Below are 27560 nucleotides of genomic sequence, written 5' to 3' on the forward strand. Positions count from 1 at the left end.
TGAAGAACATAAGAATGGCCATACTGGGTCGGACCAATGGTCCATCTAGCTTAGTCTCATGTCTCTGACAGTGGCCAATGCCAAATGCTTCAGAGGGAATGAACAGAACAGGGCAGTTATCAAGTGATCCATCCCCTGTTGTCCATTCCCAGCTTCTGACAGTTAGAGGCTGAGGACACCCAGAGCATGTGGTTGGATCCCTAATCATCTTGACTAATAGCCATTGATGGACCTATCCTCCATGAACATATCTAGTTCTTTTCTGAACCCAGTTAGAGCTTGGGCCTTCACAACATCCCCTGGCAATGAGTTCCACAGGTTGACTGTACATTGTATGAAGAAGTACTTTGTTATGTTTGCTTTAAAACTGCAGCCTATTAATTTCATTGGGTGACCCCTGGTTCTTATGTTACGTGAAGGGGGTAAATAACACTTTCACTTTCTCCACACCATTCATGATTTTATAGACCTCTATCATATCCCACCTTAGTCATCTCTTTTCCAAGCTGAAAAGTTCCAGACTTTTTACTCTCTCCTCAAATGGAGTCTGTTCCATACCCCTAATCATTTTGGTTGCCCTCCTCTGCACTTTTTCCAATTCTAATATATCTTTTTTGAGATGGCGTGGCCAGAACTGCACATACTATTCAAGGTGTGGGTTCATCGTGGATTTATATAGTGACATTATGATATTTTCTGTCTTATTATCTATCCCTTTCGTAATGGTTCCTAACATTCTGTTACCTTTTTAGACTCCTGCTGCACATTGAGTCGATGTTTTCAGAGAACTATTCACAATGACTCCAAGATCTCTTTCTTGAGTTGTAACAGCTAATTTAGACCTCATCATTTTACATGTATGGTTGGGATTATGTTTTCCAATGTGAATTACTTTGCATTTATCAACATTGAATTTAATCTGCCATTTTGTTGCCCAGTCTCCCAGTTTTGTGAGATCCCTTTGTAACTCTTCGCAGTCTGCTTTAGACTTATCTTGAGTAATTTTTATCATCTGAAAATTTTACTATCTCACTGTTTACCCCTTTTCGAGATCATTGATGAGCAGCACTTGTCCCAGTACAGATCCCACAGATCCTTGGGGGAACTGCTATTTACCTCACTCCATTTTGAAAACTGAACATTAATTCCTCTGCTTTGTTTCCTGTCTGTTAACCAGTTACTGGTCCGTGACAGGACCTTCCCTCTTATCCCATAACGGCTTATTTGCTTAAGAGCCTTTGGTGAGGGACCTTGTCAAAGACTTTCTAAAAATCCAAATACACTGAGTCCACTGGATCCCCTTTGTCCACATGCTTGTTGACCCTTTCAAAGAATTCTCATAGATTGGTGAGGCATGATTTCCCTTTACATAAGCCGCCTTGACTCTTCCCCAACAAATTGTGTTCATCTATGTGTCTGATAACTTTTTATTCTTTATTATAGGTTCAATCAATTTAGCTAGTACTGAAGTTAGGTTTACCAGCCTATAATTGCCAGGATCTCCTCTGGAGCCTTTTAAAAAAATTGGCATCACATTAGCTAACCAGTCATCTAGTACAGAAGCTCATTTAAATGATAGTTGACATGCCACCATTAGTAGTTATACAATTTCCTATTTGAGTTCCTTCAGAACTCTTGGGTGAATACCATCTGGTCCTGGTGACTAATTACTGTTTAATTTATCAATTTGTTCCAAAACCTCCTCTACGGACACCTCAATCTGGTCCAGTTCCTCAGATCTGTCACCTAAAAAGAATGGCTCAGGTTTGGGAATCTCCCGCTCATCCTTTGCATTGAAGACTGATGCAAAGAATTCATTTAGCTTCTTTGCAATGGCCTTATCTTCCCTGAGTGCTCCTTTAGTTCCTCAATTGTCCAGTGGCCCTACTGATTGTTTGGTAGGCTTCTTGCTGCTGATGTACTTCAAGAAAATTTTGCTGTTAGTTTTTGTTTTTTACTAGTTGCTTTTCAATTTCTTTTCTGACTTGCCTGATTATACTTTTACACTTGACTTGCAGAGTTTATGCTCCTTTCTATACAGACTACAATTTCTTGTTGTTTTCTTCTTTTTCAGAGAAGTGTCCAGTGTGATTTCATGTTCAGCTAGGAGGATGGAGAACCATTTCCTGGTCTGGAAATGCAAAAAGGTGAGGACATCAAAGAAGAATACAAAGTGAAGACTGATAGCTGGAGTAGCTAACTGATGATGAATGCACAAAAAACACCGAGGATGATGATTTTGGATTAGCTGAATGTTTTATGTAATGAGAGGCAACAGTTTCATTTTAATGGTCTCCTCTTTAAGCACAAGTTACCAACCTCTGTCAGGGGAATTAGTGGATTGGAGGGATATGAATAATGAAATTGCTCTAAATCAGTTAGAAAATGTACAGTTAGAGGCAGAGAGTATATTACAAAAGTATCTCATTCTTGCACTAGCATTGCCTATCTATAGACCTAAACCTCTTGATTTGAAAAATCAAATCTAGAAGACCTTGAACATGTTAAAGGGGAGAAACGCACTCTGACATCTTTAATTCCAAATTCTTGAGAAATTTACTAAAAATTGTCCTCATCAATCATTTTCTTTTGTCCCTCACTCCAGAGATCACATATTTGGTGTAAGTTACTATTTTATTTGCATTTATATAAACCTCAGAGCTCTTGTTAAAATATGATTTTAGACCAATGGGATTACCCTCTCCAAATCAACCCTCCAAGTCCTCTCATGGATCAGCCTTAACTCCACCCACTCAAGTTATAGTAGTGACCCAGTTTAATCCATTCCAAGAGTAGTGGGGAGACCATCTCTCTTCTGGACTGCTGCAACAGCCGTGCTGCCCCTTACGCTGGGCAGATCGTAACTTCATTTCAAACTCAATTGATCAAAAAAGAAACTGAAAATACCAAGCCTGATTGAACTATACATTATTTTGCACGCTTGAACACTGTCTCTTTTCTATACATATTAATTTCTCTTTAGAGCCAAGAATAGCTGGTCATGTGTACCCTACTGAATGGAAAAAGAACTCTGCGCATGAAATTGTCTTAAACTGAGCAATAGCCATGAATCTAATGGGACTATTCCTCTCACTATTGATGTGGAGCTAATGTTAACACTAAGGACTAGACTCTACAGACTGTACATTAAAAATCAAGTTACGTACAACATGAAGAAGAATTATTAAACTACTGAACAATCAGAACAGCATCTTTTCATTCTGAAATGCCACAGCTCACAGTTGGCATGACTGTTTCAGGAAAGAAATCACCGACAAAATCCATTCTCAGACAGCCTGATGTTTGGAGTACAGTACTGTAGCAGGGCCCATCAGACTGCCAGATGAAATTATGCTAGCAATAATACAAAGCTTTCCTTCCCTACTTAGTGGCTTTCTTAGTCTGCTTCTTCTTAAGAGACTCTTTGACATGTGTCTGCCCTTTGAAGTTTAAGTGCAGCATGGCATTTATTTAAGGTACCAAACTCAGTAAACTGTACTACTTTCTTTTCCTTCAAAATCTCTTCCCCTCTTTCTTTCAAAATTGTTTGCCTCATTCTTAGTGAGAACTTAATGTGTTTCCCATGTACATGAGGTATCAAAGACATGCCCTCTTCTGACAGTTACATTCTCCTCTAGCTATTTTACAGTATATTTTTTTCTCGCAGCTTTGCATGATTAGAGCTCACAGATATCTTCATGGCATGTGGGCGGGATCTGGGCACAGAGCCACCTACCAAGTTGAAACTCCACCCTTTGCTCCCCTTCCCTCCCCAGTTGAGGAATTCCTTTTGAGAAAAAACACCAGGGGGAGAGCAGGCCTTTTGGTAAAAGCAGACTGCTCACTAACCAGAGCTTCACTGTCACGCAATCTAACCGGCTGTCAATCTTTCCTTGCATCTGACAGTGGCCTGGCTCTTGTTCAAACCATTGCGTGCAAGCAGACAAGCCACATTACCCTATGAAGTATTTCATAATAACAACAGCTGTTAAATATTGATGACTCCTGGCAAGCTCTGAATGCTTTTTGTGAAGGTTAAGCCTTCATGTAATGGAACCTAATTCCTCATTATATATTGTATCAGATATCTGGAAATTGCCTAAAAAAAGAAATGTAGCTTAAAGTAAAGAATCAGAAAATAACTCCCATTCATTAGGGAGGGGGGGAAACTGGCAAGTTAAAAGGTGAAGAATATTTCTGTCAAGTAAATTCCTTTTTACAAATAGAAAGGAAAAGGCTACAGGAAAAACGATCAAAACAATTAGTTTAGTTATATTCCACTGGGTTGGGTTTTTTTATATAAATAAGTTCTGATGAAGAAAACGTTCTAGAATAGCTGTCTGATTTGTCTTGTTCATTTACACAGAACATTTTAGAATGCATGAAACTGTTCATATATTAAACACATCATAAGTGGTAAAGTACACATTTCTGTACCCCTTCTAGTACCCTCAATCCTGAGGGAACTGGCTAGTGCTGGGTTTCATGGAGGGCAGTGAGGATGCTAATGTGAAAGGTCAGAGAGGGCTTCCAGCACTGGAGAGGTATAAAGGGGCTAGTTTTTTGTCTTGACCTCCCCCAAGCCCCAGCAGAAATCTTTCATGTTCTTCAGCTTGACCTCCTAAAACAACTCGCTTTGCTAACTAGTCTCTCTTGACCTGACTCTTGACCCATCAGAAAGGGAGTCAAGTCAGGCAGAAGAACATGGCTGTTGAACTTGAGCCTTTGGGAGCGAAATGGCATGAAGCTAGAATGGATAACACTGAGGATTCAGGCTAAAGGCAGAGATCAGTGTGTGAGGCAAATGAAGGAACCTCACCAAGGGAAGGAAAGCAAGTTGGGGCTCTATTTGGGGAGGATTATAGAAGGAATTTTTGTCTCTCTTTTGTGAGGATGTAAGAATGTGGGGAGGAGTGCAGAGGGTGGAGGACTGCAATTAGAAGAGGTAAGCTAAGAAACTGTAAACAACAATATACTTATTTTAAGCTCTATTGCAGTTCCTTGAGGAGAAGCACTGTGAAGTTTAAGAGAATTCATGGTAAAGATTACTCCACCCACCTCCCTATCCCTATTGCTCACAATCTGGGATTCATACCAAGCAATGTAGTCTTGCATTAATATTTTTAAAACTCAGTGAGCATAACAAAGAACTACTCATTATTTATACTTTATTAAAAGCAATATTTTCTAAAGAAAGTGAACTTCTGTCTGTGAAAACCAAGATACAGCTTTTCTGCTAAATGCACTAGAAATTTTGAACTAAACTGTGTCAACAAATGAATCATAAGCTCAACTTGGTGCAAAAGAAATGTAAATATTGTAGTCATGTTAGACTCACTATAACTGTGGTAGAGGAGGCACTTTAATTTCATATGTGATTTCTTATAGACTTTTGAAAGAGTTACTCTTGAAGCTGTCAGTCCAGAGGTGACTTATGTAGTATTTAGGAAGTGTGTTTAAAATTATGTTTGTCTATTTTTGAGATCTCAGGTTGAAAAATTATGATTTTTACTGAAGTTTTTCAGATGTTTTACTCTTTTTCCTCTCCCCGTCCCAATTTTGTACACTGGAACACAATTTAAACCAGTTAGGATGATCCAGGCTTTCACCTGCTAATCCATTTTAACTTTGACTGCCCTGAGTCTTCCTCTTCATCTGGTCAGCCATCCCACTCCCTGTTTGTCTGAATGTGAGATCATCAGATTACATATTCATTTTATAGTTGCACATTCAGACAGATATGGAGGCACCTGTAGTTTAGCTGATAGCTAACCAGAGCTGCTGAGCAATTCCCATTCCTCCTGTCCTTGCCATTAAGATGGCACTGGAAGTTACCCAGCAGGGCTCAATGGTTATTCTGCTGGACTGTTGTGCATCTTTTCACATGTACAGCAGTTTAAAAAATGTATAGAGGAAATAGTCAAAACAATCCTCTATTTCTTCTGAATTCTCAGCATTTTCTCTAGAGTCACAGAATTTAGTCCATCCTCTTTCAGTGTGGCTCAAAATATTTCATTGTTCCTAAGCCATATCTTTTTTATTGAGCCCTGACCCCTAACAAGAATAGCACAAGCACGCAGACCCTTTTACCCATAAAGAGTTCCTCTGAACTCAGTAGGCTCTGCACTGGCACAAGGATCCACGTGCACTGTTCTCATTGCAATATCATGACCTCGTTCTCTCAGTTTCTGGGGATGACAAGAAGGACAGAGGAACAAGAACAATGTCTGTGACATTAACTAAATAAAATATATATCAGCAGCAACAATAACAGAAATCAGAGCAAGCCTTTGACCAAGCCAGTGTGTGACTGAATAAGAGTATGATGAAAAAATAACTTGTTATTCTCTCGAACAGGAACGGCTAACGGGAGTTTTGCGAAGGAGGTCTCCAGGTGCAGGAGGAGCAAGTACATGACCCTTGGGGTAAGTTTGTTGTCTGTAGTGTCTGTGTTTGTGTTTGTGGTGTGCTTGCTACCTGTCTGAAATATATTGTGTGGTCTGTTTGTTTGGGGACCGTGTACTGAGCCTAGCGGCCTGCTAGGCAAGGCTGAGAGCTTCTTAATGAGGCTTTGATCCCTAAGCACTTTAGCACCCATCAACCCTTAACCAGGGGGCGGGGCTAGGAAGACCAGGGCTTTAAAAAGCCCACTTCTAAGCAACCAGAGGAGCTAGTGAACAGGAGTGGCTAACAGTGGAGTTTTCCGAGGGAGTTTAGAGGGGGAGTCAGTGGCGGATTTAGAGTTAGTGGGGTCCTGTGTGCAGATTGGGGCCCCCCTTGGGGACCCAGCCAAAAAAAAGAACATTCTCTCTTATCCCCATCCTCCCCCCGTTTTTCATTCTTTTTTTCTTCATTCTCCTCCTGTATTATAAGTAATGGGAAGTAAATGAAAATAAAGTGAGGTACCTTGATAGGGGCAGGGGGTTGGGGTGCAGGAGGGGGTGAGGACTCTGGGAGGAAGTTTGGGTGCGGGGTCTGGGCTGGAACAGGGGGTTGAGGTGTGGAAAGGGGTGAGGGGTGCAGGCTCTGGGAGGTAGTTTGGGTGTGGGGTGCAGGCTCTGGGCTAGGGCAGGGAGTTGGGGTGTGGGAAGGGGTGAAAGGTGCGGGCTCTGGGAGGAAGTTTGGGTGCGGGGTGCAGGCTCTGGGCTGAGGCAGGGGGTTGGGGTGCGGGAGGGGTGCAGGGGCGCGGTGCTTACCTTGGGCTGCGCAGCTCCCAAAACAACTGGCACACCCCTCCAGCAGTGGCTCCTAGTCGGGGTGGGGGGGCCCACGCAGGGGGTCTCTGCATGCTGCTGCCTGCAGGCACCACCCCCGCAGCTTCCATTGGCCACAGTTCCCATTGGCCACAGTTCCCGGCCAATGGGAGCTACGGAATCGGTGCTCGGGGTTGGGGCATTGCACAGAGACACACCTCCTCCCTCAGGGGCCGCAGGGACATGCTGGCCACTTCCGGGAGAGAAGCTGCATGGAGGAAGGGAGGCAGAGAGGGCAGGGAGCTGCCTTAGCCCTGCTGCCGGCACATTTCTGCGCACCCCTTAGGGGGAGGAGGGGCAGCGGATCTTCATGTGCTTCCTGGCGGGGGGGGGGGGAAGACAGCACATGGAGCCACCTTCCCCTCCGCCAGGGGTGTGCAGAGACATGCCAGCGGCCAGCCACTTCTGGGAGTGGAGTGGGGCCCGCCTGCCTGAGTCCTATTGCGCTGCTGGCCGGGACTCAGGGGCAGGTTGTCAGATATTTTTCCTGAATTTTGGGGGGCCCCCTGTTTTTGGAGGGCCCCCATACCACTGCACAGTTTGTTTCATGGTAAATATGCTCCTTGAGGGAGTGGGGGGGGGCTAGATGCACTTACCATTTGTAAACTTAAAGCCAAAAACACCCCCTGATCAAAACAAAACAACAAAGGAACGAACTGCAGGAGCAAAAAGATAATGCAGGCAGAAGTCCAGCAACAGAGTGGGGGCTATCCAGTTTATTGCACCCAATGCAGCATGTATGATTACCTACCCTATGGGCAGGTGGCATATATGTGCATTCAATGCAAGGAGCTCCTGGCCTTCAGAGACCATGTATGGGCTTTGGAGACTAGAGTGGCTGAACTGGAGGAGCTAAGCGAGACAGAGAGGTATATAGATGAGACTTTTCAGAACACAGTAGAACAGTCCCACCCCCACTCTGACAGACTCTGTGCTATTGAGGATAATGAAAGTCTCAGGGAAGGAGAACATCCAACTGGAGCATAGGGAAACAATCCCATAGTTGGGACCCTCCTTCCAGATGATGTGGTTGTATCCTCTCACACTGAGGATACCTCTCCGGGGGAGAGATTTCCAGTTATTAGGAAGAGACAGGTAATAGTCATGGGGGATTCGATCATTAGGAACATAGATAGCTGGGTTTGCAATGACCGGGAGAGCTGCATGGTGACTTGCTTGCCCGGTGCGAGGGTTGCGGATCTCTCGAGATATCTAGTTAGACTTACGTGTAGTGCTAGGGAGGAGCCAGTGGTCATGGTATATGGTAGGTACAGTGACATAGGGAAGGAAGGAGAGAGGTCCTGGAGGCCAAATTTAGGCTGCTAGGTAAGAGATTGAAGTTCAGGACCTCCATGGTAGCATTCTCTTAAATGCTTCCAGTTCCAGGCACAGGGCCAGTTAGACAGGCAGAACTGCAGGGTTTCAATGCATGGATGAGATGAGGGTGGAGGGAGGAGGGGTTTAGATATATTAGGCACTGGGGAAACTTTTGGGAAAGGGGGAGCCTATACAGGAAAGATGGGCTTCACCTAAACCAAAATGGAACCAGACAGCTGGCACTAAAAATTAGAAAGTTAGTAGAGCAATTTTTAAAGCCGACAGGTGCGGAGGAGCATGTGGTTCAGACAGAGACATCTCTTAGGGAGGATCTATTAGTGGAGATTCCCTATGTTCTAGTAAAGAGGAGAGGATGGAAGATGATACAGACTAGGGACCGAATGGCTAGGCAGCAGTTCTGCGGAAAAGGACCTAGGGGTGACAGTGGACGAGAAGCTGGATATGAGTCAGCAGTGTGCCCTTGTTGCCAAGAAGGCCAATGGCATTTTGGGATGTATAAGTAGGGGCATAGCGAGCAGATCGAGGGACGTGATCGTTCCCCTCTATTCGACATTGGTGAGGCCTCATCTGGAGTACTGTGTCCAGTTTTGGGCCCCACACTTCAAGAAGGATGTGGATAAATTGGAGAGAGTCCAGCGAAGGGCAACAAAAATGATTAGGGGTCTGGAACACATGAGTTATGAGGAGAGGCTGAGGGAGCTGGGATTGTTTAGCCTGCAGAAGAGAAGAATGAGGGGGGATTTGATAGCTGCTTTCAACTACCTGAAAGGGGGTTCCAAAGAGGATGGCTCTAGACTGTTCTCAATGGTAGCAGATGACAGAATGAGGAGTAATGGTCTCAAGTTGCAGTGGGGGAGGTTTAGATTGGATATTAGGAAAAACTTTTTCACTAAGAGGGTGGTGAAACACTGGAATGCGTTACCTAGGGAGGTGGTAGAATCTCCTTCCTTAGAGGTTTTTAAGGTCAGGCTTGACAAAGCCCTGGCTGGGATGATTTAACTGGGAATTGGTCCTGCTTCGAGCAGGGGGTTGGACTAGATGACCTTCTGGGGTCCCTTCCAACCCTTATATTCTATGATTCTATGATAAAATACGGGTAGGATCTGATGAGAAACAGTCAAATGAAAAAGAGACCCATTCAGTTACACCACATACAAGTTTTGAAAGTGTTTATATACAAATGCTAGAAGTCGAAATAATAAGATGGGTGAACGAGAGTGCCTCATATTAAATGAGAATAAAATATATCAGAAGGACAGAACAGGTTGTGCTGGTGGGGGAGTCACACTATATCTGCAAGAAAGTGTAGAAACAAATGAAGTAAAAATCTTAAATGAAGCAAACTATACCATGGAATCTCTATGGATAGTAATTCCATGCTCTAATAATAAGAATATCACAGTAGGGCTATATTACCAACCACCTGACCATGATGGTGACAGTGACTGTGAAGTGCTTAGGGAGATTACAGAGGCTATAAAAATAAAAAACTCAATAATAATGGGGGATTTCAACTATCCCCATATAGACTGGGTACATGTCGCCTCAGGATGGAATGCAGAGATAAAGTTTCTTGACACCTTAAGTGACTGCTTCTTGGAGCAGCTAGTCCTGGAACGCACAAGAGGAAATTCTTGATTTAGTCCTAAATGGAGCACTTAATCTGGTCCAAGAAGAGATTATAGCTGGACCACTTGGTAATAGTGACCATAATATAATTAAATTTAACATCCATGTGGTGGGGGGAAACACCACAGCAGCCCAGCACTGTAGCATTTAATTTCAGAAAGGGGGACTACACAAAAATGAAGAAGCTAGTGAAAAAGAAATTAAAAGGTACAGTGCCAGAAATGAAATACTTGCAAGGTGTATGGAAACTTTTTAAAGACATCATAATAGAGGCTCAACTTAAATGTATACCCCAAATTAAAAACCATAGTAAGAGAACCAAAAAAGTGCCACCATGGCTAAACAAAGTAAAACAAGAAGTCAGAGAAAAAAAGGCAGCCTTTAAAAAGTGGAAGTTAAATCCTAGTGAGGAAAATAGAAAGGAGCATAAATTCTGGCAAATGAAGTGTAAAAATATAATTAGGAAGGCCAAAAAAGAATTTTAAAAACAACTAGGAAAAGACTCAAAAAGTAATAGCCATTTTTTTTTCAGAAGTAGGAATCCTGCTAAACAACGAGTGGGGCCACTGCATGATCAAGATGCTAAAGGAGCACTCAAAGATGATAAGGCCATTGCAGAGAAACTAAATGAATTCTTTGCATCAGCCTTCACGGCTAAGGATGTGAAGGAGATTCCAAAACATGAGCCATTCTTTTTAGGTGACAAATCTGAGGAACTGGACCAGATTGAAGTGTCATTAGAGGAGGTTTTGAATCAAATAGATAAACTAAACAGCAGTAAGTCATCAGGACCAGATGGTATTCACCCAAAAGTTCTGAAGGAACTCAAATGTGAAATTGCAGAACTACTAACTGTAGTCTGTAACCTATCATTTAAATCAGCTTCTGTACCAAATGACTGGAGGAATGCTAATGTGATGCCAATTTTTAAATAGGGCTTCAGAGGTGATCTTGGCATTTACAGGCTGGTAAGCCTGACTTCAGTACTGGGCAAACTGGTTGAAACTATAAAAAAATAACAAAATTGTCAGACACATGGATGAACATAATTTGTTGGGGAAAAGTCAACATGGATTTTGTAAAGGGAAATCATGCCTCACCAATGTACTAGAATTCTTAGAGGGGATCAACAAGCATATGGTAAGGGGGATCCAGTAGATATAGTGTATTTAGATTTTCAGTAAGCCTTTGACAAGGTCCCTCACCAAAGGCTCTTAAGCAAAGTAAGCTGTCATGGGAAAAGTGGGAGGGTCCTCTCATGGATTGGTAACTGGTTAAAAGATAGGAAACAAAGGGTAGAAATAAATTGTCATTTTTCAGAATGGAGAGACGTAAATAGTGGTGTCCCCTAGGGGTCCGTACTGGGCCCAGTCCTATTCAACATATTCATAAATGATCTGGTAAAGGGCTAAACAATGAGGTGGCAAAATTTGAAGATGATACAAAATTACTCAAGATAGTTATGTTCCAGGCAGACTGCGAAGAGCTACAAAAGGATCTCTCAAAACTGGGTGACTGAGCAACAAACGGGTAGATGAAATTCAGTGTTGATAAATGCAAAGTAATGCACATTGGAAAACATAATCCCAACCATACATATAAAATGATGGGGTCTAAATTAGCTGTTACCACTCAAGAAAGAGATCTTGGAGTCATTGTGAATAATTCTCTGAAAACATCCACTCAATGTGCAGCGGCAGTCAAAAAAGTGAACAGAATGTTGGGAATCATTAAGAAAGGGATAAATAATAGGACAGAAAATATCATATTGCCTCTATATAAATCCATGGTATGCTCACATTTTGAATACTGTGTGCAGATGTGGTTGCCCCATCTCAAAAAAGCTATCTTGGAATTGGAAAAGGTTCAGAAAAGGGCAACAAAAATGATTAGGGGTATGGAATGGCTTCCATATGAGGATAGATTAATAAGACTGGGACTTTTCAGCTTGGAAAAGAGAGAACTAAGGGGGGATATGATAGAGGTCTATAAAATCATGACGGGTATGAAGAAAATAAATAAGGAAGTGTTATTTACTCCTTCTCATAACACAAGAACTAGGAGTCACTAAATGAAATTAATAGGTAGCAGGTTTAAAACAAACAAAAAGTATTTTTTCACACAACGCACAGAATTAAAAGGTGACCATAACACATTTTTCCACCTATGACAAAAAGAGAAAAGTCTGATGTGTTGACTAACAAGTGTTTTAGTAATTGATTGGATCATACGGTTCCATACAGCACTGAGCACAGGGAATTCTCACTTTTGCATACCCTGCTAGGAAAAATAAGGGGATACTGACACAGAGATCTAGGTTGAAAAATACCTGATCATTTTCAGCCCTAACATGACTGAGCTCAGCTCCACTTACTTCAATGGAGGTGCACTGGCTTACTCCATCATAGAATCATAGAATATCAGGGTTGGAAGGGACCTCAGGAGGTCATCTAGTCCAACCCCCTGCTCAAAGCAGGACCAATCCCCAGCTAAATCATCCCAGCCAGGGCTTTGTCAAGCCTGACCTTAAAAACTTCTAAGGAAGGAGATTCCACCACTTCCCTAGGTAATGCATTCCAGTGTTTCACCACCCTCCTAGTGAAAAAGTTTTTCCTAATATCCAACCTAAACCTCCCCCACTGCAACTTGAGACCATTACTCCTCGTTTTGTCATCTGCTACCACTGAGAACAGTCTAGAGCCATCCTCTTTGGAACCCCCTTTCAGGTAGTTGAAAGCAGCTATCAAATCTCCCCTCATCCTTCTCTTCCGCAGACTGAACAATCCCAGTTCCCTCAGCCTCTCCTCATAAGTCATGTGTTCCAGTCCCCTAATCACTTTTGTTGCCCTCCGCTGGATGTTTTCCAATTTTTCCACATCCTTCTTGTAGTGTGGGGCCCAAAACTGGACACAGTACTCCAGATGAGGCCTCACCAATGTCGAATAGAGGGGAATGATCACGTCCCTCGATCTGCTGGCAATGCCCCTACTTATACATCCCAAAATGCCATTGGCCTTTTTGGCAACAAGGGCACACTGTTGACTCATATCCAGCTTCTCATCCACTATAACCCCTAGGTCCTTTTCTGCAGAACTGCTGCGTAGCCATTCGGTCCCTAGTCTGTAGCGGTGCATGGGATTCTTCTGTCCTAAGTGCAGGACTCTGCACTTGTCCTTGTTGAACCTCATCAGATTTCTTTTGGCTCAGTCCTCTAATTTGTCTAGGGCCTTCTGTATCCTATCCCTACCCTCCAGCATATCTACCTCCCAGTTTAGTGTCATCTGCAAACTTGCTGAGGGTGCAATCCACCATCCTCCAGATCATTAATGAAGATATTGAACAAAACCGGCCCCAGGACCGACCCTTGCGGCACTCCACATGATACCGGCTGCCAACTAGACATGGAGCCATTGGTCACTACCCGTTGAGCCCGACAATCTAGCCAGCTTTCTATCCACCTTATAGTCCATTCATCCAGCCCATACTTCTTTAACTTGCTGGCAAGAATACTGTGGGAGACCGTGTCAAAAGCTTTGCTAACGTCAAGGAACAAGATATCCACTGCTTTCCCCTCATCCACAGAGCCAGTTATCTCATCATAGAAGGCAATTAGATTAGTAAGGCATGACTTGCCCTTGATGAATCCATGCTAACTGTTCCTGATCACTTTCCTCTCCTTTAAGTGCTTCAGAATTGATTCCTTGAGGACCTGCTCCATGATTTTTCCAGGGACTGAGGTGAGGCTGACTGGCCTGTAGTTCCCAGGATCCTCCTTCTTCCCTTTTTTAAAGATGGGCACTACATTAGCCTTTTTTCAGTCATCTAGGACCTCCCCCAATCGCCATGACTTTTCAAAGATAATGGCCAATGACTCTGCAATCACATCTGCCAACTCCTTTAGCGCTCTCGGATGCAGCGCATCCAGCCCCATGGACTTGCACTCGCCCAGCTTTTCTAAATAGTCCCGAACCACTTCTTTCTTCACAGTGGGCTGGTCACCTCCTCCCCATGCTGTGCTGCCCAGTGCAGCAGTCTAGGAGCTGACCTTGTTCGTGAAGACAGAGGCAAAAGAAGCATTTAGTACATTAGCTTTTTCCACATCCTCTGTCACGAGGTTGCCTCCCTCATTCAGTAAGGGGCCCACACTTTCCTTGACTTTCTTCTTGTTGCTAACATACCTGAAGAAACCCTTCTTGTTACTCTTAACATCTCTTGCTAGCTGCAACTCCAGGTGTGATTTGGCCTTCCTGATTTCACTCCTGCATGCCTGAGCAATATTTTTATACTCTTCCCTGGTCATCTGTCCAATCTTCCACTTCTTGTAAGCTTCTTTTTTGTGTTTAAGATCAGCAAGGATTTCACTGCTAAGCCAAGCTGGTTGCCTGCCATATTTACTATTCTTTCTACACATCGGGATGGTTTGTCCCTGTAACCTCAATAAGGATTCTTTAAAATACAGCCAGCTCTCCTGGACTCCTTTCCCCCTCATGTTATTCTCCCAGGGGATCTTGCCCATCAGTTCCCTGAGGTTGTCAAAGTCTGCTTTTCTGAAGTCCACGGTCCGTATTCTGCTGCTCTCCTTTCTTCCCTGTGTCAGGATCCTGAACTCGACCATTTCATGGTCACTGCCTCCCAGGTTCCCATCCACTTTTGCTTCCCCTACTAATTCTTCTCGGTTTGTGAGCAGCAGGTCAAGAAGAGCTCGGCCCCTTGTTGGTTCCTCCAGCACTTGCACCAGGAAATTGTCCCCTACACTTTCCAAAAACTTCCTGGATTGTCTGTGCACCGCTGCATTGCTCTCCCAGCAGATATCAGGGTGATTGAAGTCTCCCATGAGAACCAGGGCCTGCGATCTAGTAACTTCCGTGAGTTGCCGGAAGAAAGCCTCGTCCACCTCATCCCCCTGGTCTGGTGGTCTATAGCAGACTCCCACCACGACATCACCCTTGTTGCTCACGCTTCTAAACTTAATACAGAGACACTCAGGTTTTTCTGCAGTTTCATACCGGAGCTCTGAGCAGTCATACTGCTCTCTTACATACAATGCAACTTCCCCACCTTTTCTGCCCTGCCTGTCCTTCCTGAACAGTTTATATCCATCCATGACAGTACTCCAGTCATGTGAGTTATCCCACCAAGTCTCTGTAATTCCAATCACATCATAATTCCCTGACTGTGCCAGGACTTCCAGTTCTCCCTCCTTGTTTCCCAGGCTTCTTGCATTTGTGTATAGGCACTTGAGATAACTTGCTGTTTGTCCTGCTTTCTTAGTATGAGGCAGGAGCCCTCCCCTTTCACGTTCTCCTGCTCGTGCTTCCTCCCAGTATCCCACGTCCCCACTTACCTCCATGACTCAGTTTGGCTCAAAAGGTTAGGGAATGCAATAAATAAATTCCTAATAGAATTCAATCTACTCAAAAATCAAATATGGAAATCCATGCAATTCAGAAAGTGTACAAAGAAGGCATTTAAAAAAAACAAACAAACACTGCAATCCACTTTCCCCTCATCATTCCTGGTAATGCATTAGTTGGCTTGCTGAAGTCAAAGCAATCTTACAGTGACTTACTGATGTGTCATTTCTCTCTCTTCTGGTTTTGGTCCCCTATCTGCAGACCAGTGTCACCAGCAGATCATCTCTTAGACTTTCATTCCTTCATTTCTACTGCTTTCAGAACATTCCTGCCACATATCACTCTTATTTGCTCCTTTCTGTATGAAAAGATGCAGGGCTAAAATTCATATCTGGTAACTCCACTGAAGGAGGAAATTTATCCATTGTCTTTTAAAGAAAAGAGTTTCAACAACATATGTCATTAGACCAGTGGATCACTCAAGAGACTGTTTAAAAATAACCAAAACACAGGCACTGGAGAGGATAAAGGAAGGCTTTAACATGAAATAAACATGTTCATTTAAAATATCCCAGCTGAGCACAAGATGTACAGAAAACTCTCTGTATCTGGCTTTATCATAGAACATCAGGGTTGAAAGGGACCTCAGGAGGTCATCTTGTCCAACCCCCTGCTCAAAGCAGGACCAATCCCCAATTTTTACCCTGATCCTTAAATGCCCCCCTCAAGAATTGAACTCATAACCCTAGGTTTAGCAGGCCAATGTTCAAACCACTGAGCTATCCCTCCCCCCAAACTTAGAGGTAAAAATATCATAGGAACAATTCCTTGTAATATCGTATTCTAGCACCCAAAAATATCATAGGACCAATTCCTTGTAATATTGTATTCTAGCACCCAAAATATACTAGGAACTTTAAAGACAAAGATGCAGACATATTGCCTCCTGCATACTTTATAGAAAGCAACCCCCACCCTACAATGGAAAGAAAGAAGAAAAAAATCTGAAATCTTGCTCTTCAATTAGATGGATGTCATGCCACACTGTTGTAAAGAAATTGATGAATTCACAGTACAGTATGGGGCATTTTGTTTCCAGAGCACAGGAGAGAAGATCTGTTTTGATCTTTCTTGTTCACTGTTATCTAGTGAGACTGTCACATTGTAACTTGTGTAAGGAGCTCAGTGGAGGAAGGAAGTGAAACCCACTAGTTGGAGGTAAATCTGTCTGGGAGCAGTTCCTCAAAAAAGGTCTTTTCTGGTTAAGAAAGATAAAGGAGGTGATGTGACAAGATATTAGTGAACAGAATTCTCTTTACATAACATCTTACACAATGCTTTTGACTCTTTTGACAATAGTTTTCAAGGTTTTTTTAAAATCACTCACTGACATCTCAGAAGTAGTAAACAATAAAATGAAAAATCTTACATTAAAGTTGTGAGTGTAAATGCTCAGATCAGGAAATTAAAATGGAAAATCTGCTATAAGAACATTAATTTGGTCACGTTGTACTTCTTGAATATTTCCTGGTGTAAATTTAACAACAGAACCATGAATATATCAAGGTACACATTTAAAGTTTAATTCTGCAAAGTGATCTGCACAGGTGGACCTTCTCCCCACTTGGAGTCCCATGCAAGTGCATGAATAATAGTCTGCCCAGGCATATATTGCTTTGCAGGACTGGGTGTCTTAAACAGAAATAGCAGATATACAGAATATGTGTGTGTGTGTGCATGCGAGAGAGAGAGAGAGAGAGAGAGATGCTCAACTTAACATTACTATGAGAAACTTAACTTTTCACTTCCTTACTTTCTCATAGCCTGTTCACATAGTATAGTGTCTATGCTGGGAAAAGGGAGCATATTAAGTAAGCTGGGAGGGGGTGCAGAGTGTTTCCCCTCTAAGACTTTAGAAATTAAGTAAAAAGATGGCAGTCCCATGAGCAAATCGCAGGACTAGGACCTTCAATATTTCTAAACCATAAGAATTATTTTCCTTCAAAATGTGTAAAATATAATTTTTGAAGATTCTGAAAGTGCAAATACAGTGCACGCAAACTGTAGCTCTGCTTTTAATTTGTTTTCCAGTTTCCAAAAAATTGCAAATAGAGCGACATACAGAAATAAAATTACCATGGCCCAGAACCTCAAAAGTAGGAGTTAAACGCCTAAATATCTTAGAGGATCTGGGCCCATACCATTATTATTGGGCCTAGGGCACATGTACAAAGAGAACTGCCAAGTAATATTCTGTATTAATATAATAAAGTATTAGGGCCCAGTCTCGTAACCTTTTTCTCATGTGAAAAGATCCAATTCTGAGCAGTGCCATTGAATTGAATGGGACTTCTTGGACGAGAATGACTCCTCACTTGTGGCCAAATTCTGTCTGCTTGACTCATGGGGACTATTTTAGGAGTAAGGTGAGAGTGAAGTTGGCAATATTGGGCACGTATGTGTAAGATATTGCAGGATGTGGTCCTTACTTTTGGAAATTACATGTAATTATAGCTTTCATGATGATTTGATTTCCAGTTTTTAAAGGATGTCTTTTTGCCCCTGGCTTTCTCTTTTACTCTGTTGTTTAGCCACAATGGCAGGTTTTTGGTTCTCTTGCTTTTTTTCTTTTTATTTGGAGTATACATTTAGCTTGAGCTTTTATTATAGTGTTTTTAAAAAGTTTCCATGCAGCTTGCAGCCACTTCACTCTTGTGACTGATCCTTTTAATTTCTGTTTAACTAGCCTCCTCATTTTTGAGTAGATCCCATTTTGGAAGTCACATGCTAGTGTGGTGGGTTTCTTTGGTATTTCCCTTCTAAAAGGATGCTAAATTTAATTATATTACAGTAACTAATACCAAGCAGTTCAGCTATATTCAACTCTTGGAGCAGATTCTGTTTGTCAATTAGGTCTAAATGAAGAATGCCTCTCCCCTTAGTGGTACCAGGACTAGCTGCTCCAAGAAGCAGTCATTTATGGTGCTTATAAATGTTCTCTCTCCATCCCATCCTGAGGTGACATGTACCCAGTCAATATGGGATAGTTGATACCCCCCAGTGTTATTGGGTTTTCTGTTTTTTTGCTTCTCTAATCTCCCTGAGCATTTCACAATCCCCATCACCATCCTGGTCAGGTGGTCAGTAATATATTCCTATTGCTACACTCTTACTATTTAAGCATGGAATTTGTATCCATTGAGATTCTATGGTATAGTTAGATCCATTTAAGATTTTTATTATATTTTACACTGTGCTTTCATTCACATATAGTGCCACTCCCCCACCAGCAAGACCTAGTCTGTCATTCCTATATATTTTCTATCTTGGTATTACCATGTCCCATCGATTATCATCATTCCACCAATTTTCCTAAGTACTTCTGGTCTCACATTGTTTTTGCACCAGTGTAATACTATTGACTTCAGTGGATTTATTTCTGACTTGTACTGGTGTAAGAATCCAGCTCATAATCCTTGGGTCTTGACATTGTAGTTGGTTGCTGTTGAAATGATTATATTGAAGAAATATTTCAGCTGGAAAATAAGCACCAGAAGCTTATAACCCAGAATCAAAGATCATGTTTTCAAGCAAATGATCTTAAAGAATGGTGGGAAAGAACTATAGAAAATACAACAGAAGTAGAATGATTTCTAAGAGGAATGTTTTTGAAGAGGAATTATTAAATATGCATCTTATGACTGCAACAGCCTAAAGCGAAGTTGTAAATATAGAGCAAAGAAATTTTCTCGTAGCGGGGCAGAGCTGCAGAGAGGAGGCTCATTTATGCATTGCTGGTCTACCATGCAGCAGAGCTCTATTCCACTGATCAAGAGATCACTTTCATAACCACTTTTCTGAGGTCACAACTGAGTCTGCTACAGTCACGCAAGCTCCGGCTACCGGAGTTTACTATAACAATACATGTTCACAAAAACCTCTTGAAGAGGCAGTACATCCTCTCTACTGAAACAGATTTAAAGAAGACACATGTAAGCAAAATGGGCCACTTGAAGGATGTGTCATGGACTGTTAGGTTTGGTTTAAACATTTAGCAGAAGTGGAATATGGTACTTTGGAGTTTTGTCCAGATATAACAATGTACCAGTGTACAATGTACCAGGTAGGGAAAAGTAAATCTTTGTCAAGATTAATAGTTCAAGAATGCTCTTAAGAAATGCAAGCTGAAGCCTTTTTCAAATATTTATTCAAATAGTTTATAGGTATTTAAAAAAAACAGTCCATGTCCATAAAGTATATACTACTGTAAGTTATGTTAGTTAAGTTATTTTAAAAAGTCATGGCAAATAGTGAAACAAACATTATACACACTAAATTATAGCTAAGATTGTCTCCAAAAATCAACATTTGTTACTACTAGTCTATTATAAACAGCAGTATTGCAGAAATGTAAGGTATCTAAATGATACTACTGTCAAAAGTTTATTCAGAAAGAAATAAAATAGTAATTATGAATTATAGTTCATAAAGCATAAAAACTTCTTCTTTTTAATTGACAGAAAACCTCCCAAATTACTAAACAATAAACTTTTGAATGGAACAGCCTGTTAGGTAATGACTGGGAGAGGTGGTAATAGTGAAGAAAGACAAATTTAAAGAAGAAAATTAACACACCATCCCACTTCCATAAATTGAATTCTAATAAGTTTAAAGGTTTAATTTGGTCTATTTCCATTGATTATATTATAATAGCACTATAAAGACAATTTCTGTTCCATTGAGTTATCATCCTTGGCAATTATCACTTGGGGTAACATTTTTAAAAGGTCCTAAGTGACTTAGGAGCCTATATCCTATTTTTAAAAGTGACCTTAGGAATGCTGGAGCACATCTTCCATTGACTCTCAATGTGACTTAGGCTCCTAAGTGCCTACGGGTATGTCTACACTGCAGTTAGTCACCTGCAGCTGGGCCATGTCAGCTGATTGAGGCTTGTGGGGCCAGGGCTAAGGGACTGTTTAACTGTGTTGTAGGCAACCAGGCTCTGGCTGGAGCCCAAGCCCTGGGTCCCTGCGAGGTGGGAGGGTCCCAGAGTCCAGGCTCCAGCCCAAGAGTCTACACCACAATTATACAGCCCCTGAACCTGAACCCCAGTCAGCTCACATGGGCCAGCCACGGGTTTTTATTACAGTGTAGACATACCCACTGTCACTAAAGAGCTTTTGAAAATTTTACCGTCTCCTGTAATTATTTTTCACTACTCCGTGTACTACTACTACAAATTTCCATGGAAATGGCATTTAAAAGAGACTCGAACATCAACTCCTCTGTAAATAAACAGACTTGTTTTTGTCTGCTCTTTTTAAAGTCAGGGTAAACTTCAAAAGCTGCATCCAAAGTTAGTGAGCCTGAACTACTAATACACATGCTTAATTAATTAAGCTGACCATTTCCTTTCTTCAGTTATGCTGGAAACAGATACAGCAGAGCAATACTGTGTTACTCTGCCTTTTAAAAAAATTACACATGAATGTGTGTATGCCAGCAGGCTTTGCTGCTCCCTTCCGTGCATCAATTTCACAAGGTCTTTTGCTTTCCCTACCCATTTCCACTGTAGCCAACCTCACCTAAGCAGATCTTCTAAGAACGCCAATAGACACATTGCAAGCACTCTGCCTGTGACAGCTGGACAATGTAATTACATCTCAGAACATTGTTTTCACCTGAACTGAAAAATTAAAAGCACTAGCAGGGATGAACAAAGCATGGACTCCTATTCCACACTCTAACAGGACCTCAACTAATTATGCATATACAAAAAACCTTAAGAAGTTTTACTGTAACTTCAGTGATTATATTCGCATTTGATCATGAAACTAAATACAGATTATGTTGTTGCCTGTTCCTGACCAGGCAGGAATCAATGTAGGGAGAGCAATAGTCTCTCAAATATAAACACTTACATTCAGTGTGATCAGCATGACAGCCAGTCAGAGGCAGAGGCAGAGCCAGCTGTTGAAAGAATTAATGCTGACAGTGGGCAGAGAGCCTATATGGGCAGTGTCAGCCGCCTCTGGTGCACCCCCTCATGGTCAAGAATGGCTCTGCGGCACTCTGCCTCAGTTTTCCCTCTCAGACAACCCAAGGACTCTACACCTGGCTCTCTTGCTTAAGTACACCTCCTGGGGGTCAGTTTATTATTAAACCTAATGCAAAAGTTCCAGAATAGCAGGAACCCTCCCAGCATCTCTCCCAGGAGATAATCCTCACCAGGGGAGCATCCCTCACTCCCCCTGCTTCTCTCACTTTTACCCTGGAGCCAACTCTTCACCATGGAGACATGTAGTGGGTAAGCCCTTCCACTGCTCCCTTGCCTTCAGACCTCTCCAGCCCCTGGCTTTTGCTCTCTGTCTTAGAGCCAGTAGACATCTCCCACTCTCTGGCCTTCAGCCCTGGCTCTCTGGCTTGGGGAGGTCAGCTGGCAAACCCCTCTTACTTTCCTGCCTTCAGCCTTCCCCCAGGAACCATCTTCTGGCTTTGGCAGATCTCATCTCCTACCAACCTCCTTCTCCTGGGCAGCTCTGACCTACTGGTCCCTCTTTAGGGGTCAGGTGCCCTTTTTTCAGCCCAATTTGTGTGAGCTGATGATGCACAGGTGCATTAGTCTGCTCCCTCTTAAAGGGACAATGTCACCATGTGACAGGCAGATTAAAGGAACCAGCACATTTAGCAGCATTTCCTTCATCCTAGCACTGCTCCAGGTGGGAGCCCTTTAGTCTGTTCCCCTCTGTAAGATTTATCATTGTAGGGAAATAGATAGCCTTGGAGACCTCCCTATACCTCAAAGGCCACAGTTTAAACTGGGAGATATTTAAAGGTGAAATCTCCTTTTCAAAGGAGCATTAAAATTCAGGACTAACTTCTTTCATGTATTGCAAAGCACTGTGGGATTGGAAGATTATAAATCCCTTCTGATGCTGAGGTAGATGGAACTGGTTGTGTTTCGAGAAGGTCTCTTGGAGTTGGGCTGCTGTTAAGGTTTTGGTTATTTTTTGCCTTGCACTTATAACTGAATGTTGGAATTGCATCTTTCCTACCCCATTAGGTTCAAGATTTAACAAACATAGCATTTAACTTTGTTAGATAACAGCAAATGTCTATGCAAGGAATGAAACATTTTAAATTGGAACTTTAATAGTTGTAACAGATGAAAATAAGAATAAACTAGAGCAGCTCTGAAATTCCAGTTTAAATTATTTGTAATCCAATTATTTTAGAATATACCACATTTTATCGGGTACAGTGTAATCAACTCCCCTTGCTTAAAAGGTGTCCATAACAGGACTTCTTTCTGACACATATACATTTCTACCACTTATCTTTCAATTTTAGGAAAAGAATTGGCTACTAATGTAATGTAGTGAAATCAGGATGCAGCACAACCTCTGTTATTCCACTCCCCAAATTATTACAAATTTCCTCAATTTTCCTTTACAGCTCTAACTGAGATTCACAGTCTGAATGCTTCATAACCTCTTAATGCAGACGAAAGGATGAATATAGTGATTCTTATTAGCTGTTAGTCCCCTTAAGAACATAAAAATGGCCACACTGGGTCAGATCAAAGGTCCATCTAGCCTTATCCTGTCTTCTGACAGTGGCCAATGCCAGGTGCTTCAGAGGGAATGAACATAGTTGCTATTTTTAAGAAAGGGGGAAAAAAGCGATCCGGGTAACTACAGGCCTGTTAGTTTGACATCTGTAGTATGCAAGGTCTTGGAAAAAATTTTGAAGGAGAAAGTAGTTAAGGACATTGAGGTCAATGGTAAATGGGACAAAATACAACATGGTTTTACAAAAGGTAGATCGTGCCAAACCAACCTGATCTCCTTCTTTGAGAAAGTAACAGATTTTTTAGACAAAGGAAACGCAGTGGATCTAATTTACCTAGATTTCAGTAAGGCATTTGATACCGTGCCACATGGGGAATTATTAGTTAAATTGGAAAAGATGGGGATCAATATGAACATTGAAAGGTGGATAAGGAACTGGTTAAATGGGCGACTATAGCGGGTCATACTGAAAGGTGAACTGTCAGGCTGGAGGGAGGTTACCAGTGGAGTTCCTCAGGGATCAGTTTTGGGACCAATCTTATTTAATCTTTTTATTACTGACCTCAGCACAAAAAGTGGGAGTGTGCTAATAAAGTTTGCAGATGATACAAAGCTGGGAGGTATTGCCAATTTAGAGAAGGACCGGGATATCATACAGGAGGATCTGGATGACCTTGTAAATGGAGTAATAGTAATAGGATGAATCATAGAATATCAGGGTTGGAAGGGACCTCAGGAGGTCATCTAGTCCAACCCCCTGCTCAAAGCAGGACCAATCCCCAATTTTTGCCCCAGATCCCTAAATGGCCCTCTCAAGGATTGAACTCACAACCCTGGGTTTAGCAGGTCAATGCTCAAACCACTGAGCTATCCCTCCCCCCCAATGTATGTAAATGAAATGTAATAGTGAGAAGTGTAAGGTCATGCATTTAGGGATTAACAACAAGAATTTTAGTTATAAGCTGGGGATGCATCAATTAGAAGTTAACGGAGGAGGAGAAGGGCCTTGGAGTATTGGTTGACCACAGGATGACTATAAGCTGCCAATGTGATATGGCTGTGAAAAAAGCTAATGCGGTCTTGGGATGCATCAGGAGAGGTATTTTCAGTAGGGATAAAGAGGTGTTAGTACCATTATACAAGGCACTGGTGAGACCTCACCTGGAATACTGTGTGCAGTTCTGGTCTCCCATGTTTAAGAAGGATGAATTCAAACTGGAACAGGTACAGAGAAGGGCTACTAGGATGATCCAAGGAATGGAAAACCTGTCTTCTGAAAGGAGACTCAAGGAGCTTGGCTTGTTTAGAACCTAACCAAAAGAAGGTTGACGGGAGATATGATTGCTCTCTATAAATATATCAGAGGGATAAATACCGGAGAGGGAGAGGAATTATTTAAACTCAGTACCAATGTGGACACAAGAACAAATGGATATAAACTGGCCATCAGGAAGTTTAGACTTGAAATTAGATGCAAGTTTCTAACCATCAGAGGAGTGAACTTCTGGAGCAGCCTTCCAAGGGAAGCAGTGGGGGCAAAAGACCTATGTGGCTTCAAGATTAAACTTGATAAGTTTATGGAGGAGATGGTATGATGGGATAACATGATTCTGGCAATTAATTGATCTTTAACTTTTCATGGTAAATAGGCCCAATGGCCTGTGATGGGATGTTAGATGGGGTGGGATCTGAGTTACTACAGAGAATTCTTTCCTGAGTATCTGGCTGGTGAACCTTGCCCACATGCTCAGGGTTCAGCTGATCACCATATTTGGGGTCGGAAAGGAATTTTCCTCCAGGGCAGATTGGAAGAGGCCCTGGGGGGTTTTCGCCTTCCTCTGTAGCATGGGGCATTGGTCACTTGCTGGAGGATTCTCTGCACCTTGAAGTCTTTAAACCATGATTTGAGGACTTCAATAGCTCATACATAGGTGAGAGGTTTATTGCAGGAGTGGGTGGGTGAGATTTTGTGGCCTGCATTGTGCAGGAGGTCAGGCTAGATGATCATAATGATCCCTTCTGACCTTGATATCTATGAGTCTATGAACTGAACAGGTAATCTTCAAGTGATCCATCTCCTGTAGCCCACTCTCAACTTCTGGCAAACAGAGGCTAGGGACACCAGAACCGGAAGAGACAACCCTTCAGGTTCTCTTTCTAGTTCTTTTGTGGAATTTCCATTTTATCTGCAAGTTCCACAGTAAAGTGCTATCTGATTCACTTTTACTCCAGATAATAACCCAAAACCAAGCCATTTGAGGTAATATAACTATAAAGTGTTATATATATATATATATATAAATAAACCACTGGAGAGGTTTCAGATGGGGGCTGAAGGTGATGGCTAGTGGCGTTCTGGAGGCACTATGGATGTAGAAGCCCTCTACACCAACATTCCACACAAAGATGGACTATAAGCCGTCAGAAACAGTATCCCAGATAATATCACGGCAAACCTGGTGGCTGAACTTTGTGACTTTGTCCTCACCCATAACTATTTCACATTTGGAGACAATGTATACCTTCAAGTCAGTGGCACTGCTATGGGTACCTGCATGGCCCCACAGTATGCCAACATTTTTATGACAGGTTTCAGAGTAACAGCCGTGTTAGTCTGTATTCGCAAAAAGAAAAGGAGTACTTGTGACACCTTAGAGACTAACCAATTTATTTGAGCATAAGCTTTCGTGAGCTACAGCTTATGATCAAATAAATTGGTTAGTCTCTAAGGTGCCACAAGTACTCCTTTTCTTTTTGCGAACATTTTTATGGCTGCCTTAGAACAACGCTTCCTCAGCTCTCGTCCCCTAATGCCCCTACTCTACTTGCGCTACACTGATGACATCTTCATCATCTGGACCCAAGGAAAAGAAGCCCTTGAGGAATTCCACCATGATTTCAACAATTTCCATCACACCATCAACCTCAGTCTGGACCAGTCCACACAAGAGATCCACTTCCTGGACACTACGGTGCTAATAAGCGATGGTCAAATAAACACCACACTATACCGGAAATCTACTGACCGCTATACTTACCTATATGCCTCCAGCTTTCATCCAGGACACACCACATGATCCATTGTCTACAGCCAAGCTCTACGATACAACTGCATTTGCTTCAACCCCTCAGACAGAGACAAACACCTACAAGATCTCTATCAAGCGTTCTTACAACTACAATACCCACCTGCTGAAGTGAAGAAACAGATTGACAGAGCCAGAAGAGTACCCAGAAGTTACCTACTACAGGACAGGCCCAACAAAGAAAACAACAGAACGCCACTAGCCACCACCTTCAGCCCCCAACTAAAACCTCTCCAACGCATCATCAAGGATCTACAACCTATCCTGAAGGACAGCCCTTCACTCTCACAGATCTTGGGAGACAGGCCAGTCCTTGCTTACAGACAGCCCCCCAACCTGAAGCAAATACTCACTAGCAACCACACAACAAAACCACTAACCCAGGAACCTATCCTTGCAACAAATCCCGTTGCCAACTGTGTCCACATATCTATTCAGGGGACACCATCATAGGGCCTAATCACATCAGCCACACTATCAGAGGCTCGTTCACCTGCACATCTACCAATGTGATATGCCATAATCAAGCAATGCCAGCAATGCCCCTCTGCCATGTACATTGGCCAAACTGGACAGTCTCTACGTAAAAGAATAAATGGACACAAATCAGACATCAAGAATTATAACATTCAAAAACCAGTCGGAGAACACTTCAATTTCTTTGGTCACTCAATTACAGACCTAAAAGTGGCAATATTACAACAAAAAAACTTCAAAAACAGACTCCAACGAGAGATTGCTGAATTGGAATTAATTTGCAAACTGGACACCATTAAATGAGTGAATAAAGACTGGGAGTGGATGTGTCATTACACAAAGTAAAACTATTTCCCCATGTTTATTTTTCCCCCCTACTGTTCCTCATATATTCTTGTCAACTGCTGGAAATGGCCCACCTTGATTATCATTACAAAAGGTTTTTTTTCTCTCCTGCTGGTAATAGCTCACCTTACCTGATCACTCTCGTTACAGTGTGTATGGTAACACCCATTGTTTCATGTTCTCTGTGTATATAAAATCTCCCCACTGTATTTTCCATTGCATGCATCCGATGAAGTGAGCTGAAGCTCACGAAAGCTTATGCTCAAATAAATTTGTTAGTCTCTAAGGTGCCACAAGTATTCCTTTTTAAAACAACTACTCAAAGTTACACTTTCACTAAAATGATTTCAAGCTGCCATGGAGAGCAATAAGAATCAACCTTTAAAGATTTTACAATTACAAAAATCATGTCAAGCATCATTGTTTTCCAATAAAAAGCCTGTACCCTACCACACTTGCCACATACTGTAAAGATGAACTTAGAGCTCAGCTGCTTTTGTGCCA

General features: G+C 42.1%; 1 protein-coding gene and 1 long non-coding RNA gene across 2 annotated transcripts in view; one reads left to right on the forward strand and one right to left on the reverse strand.

Annotated features, from left to right (window-relative positions):
- The window catches only part of AHRR (aryl hydrocarbon receptor repressor), a 150545-nt gene that overhangs the window by 58000 nt on the left and 64985 nt on the right, over nucleotides 1-27560 (reverse strand). The window lies entirely within an intron of this gene.
- The window catches only part of LOC142070840 (uncharacterized), a 31747-nt gene continuing 10429 nt past the window's right edge, over nucleotides 6243-27560 (forward strand). The window contains exon 1 of the long non-coding RNA XR_012666763.1: nucleotides 6243-6425. This is a non-coding gene — a long non-coding RNA (uncharacterized LOC142070840). The remainder of the gene's footprint in view (nucleotides 6426-27560) is intronic.

The sequence above is a fragment of the Caretta caretta genome, chromosome 2 (genome assembly GCF_965140235.1).
Source record: "Caretta caretta isolate rCarCar2 chromosome 2, rCarCar1.hap1, whole genome shotgun sequence".
In the NCBI taxonomy this organism is placed as follows: Eukaryota; Metazoa; Chordata; order Testudines; family Cheloniidae; genus Caretta; species Caretta caretta.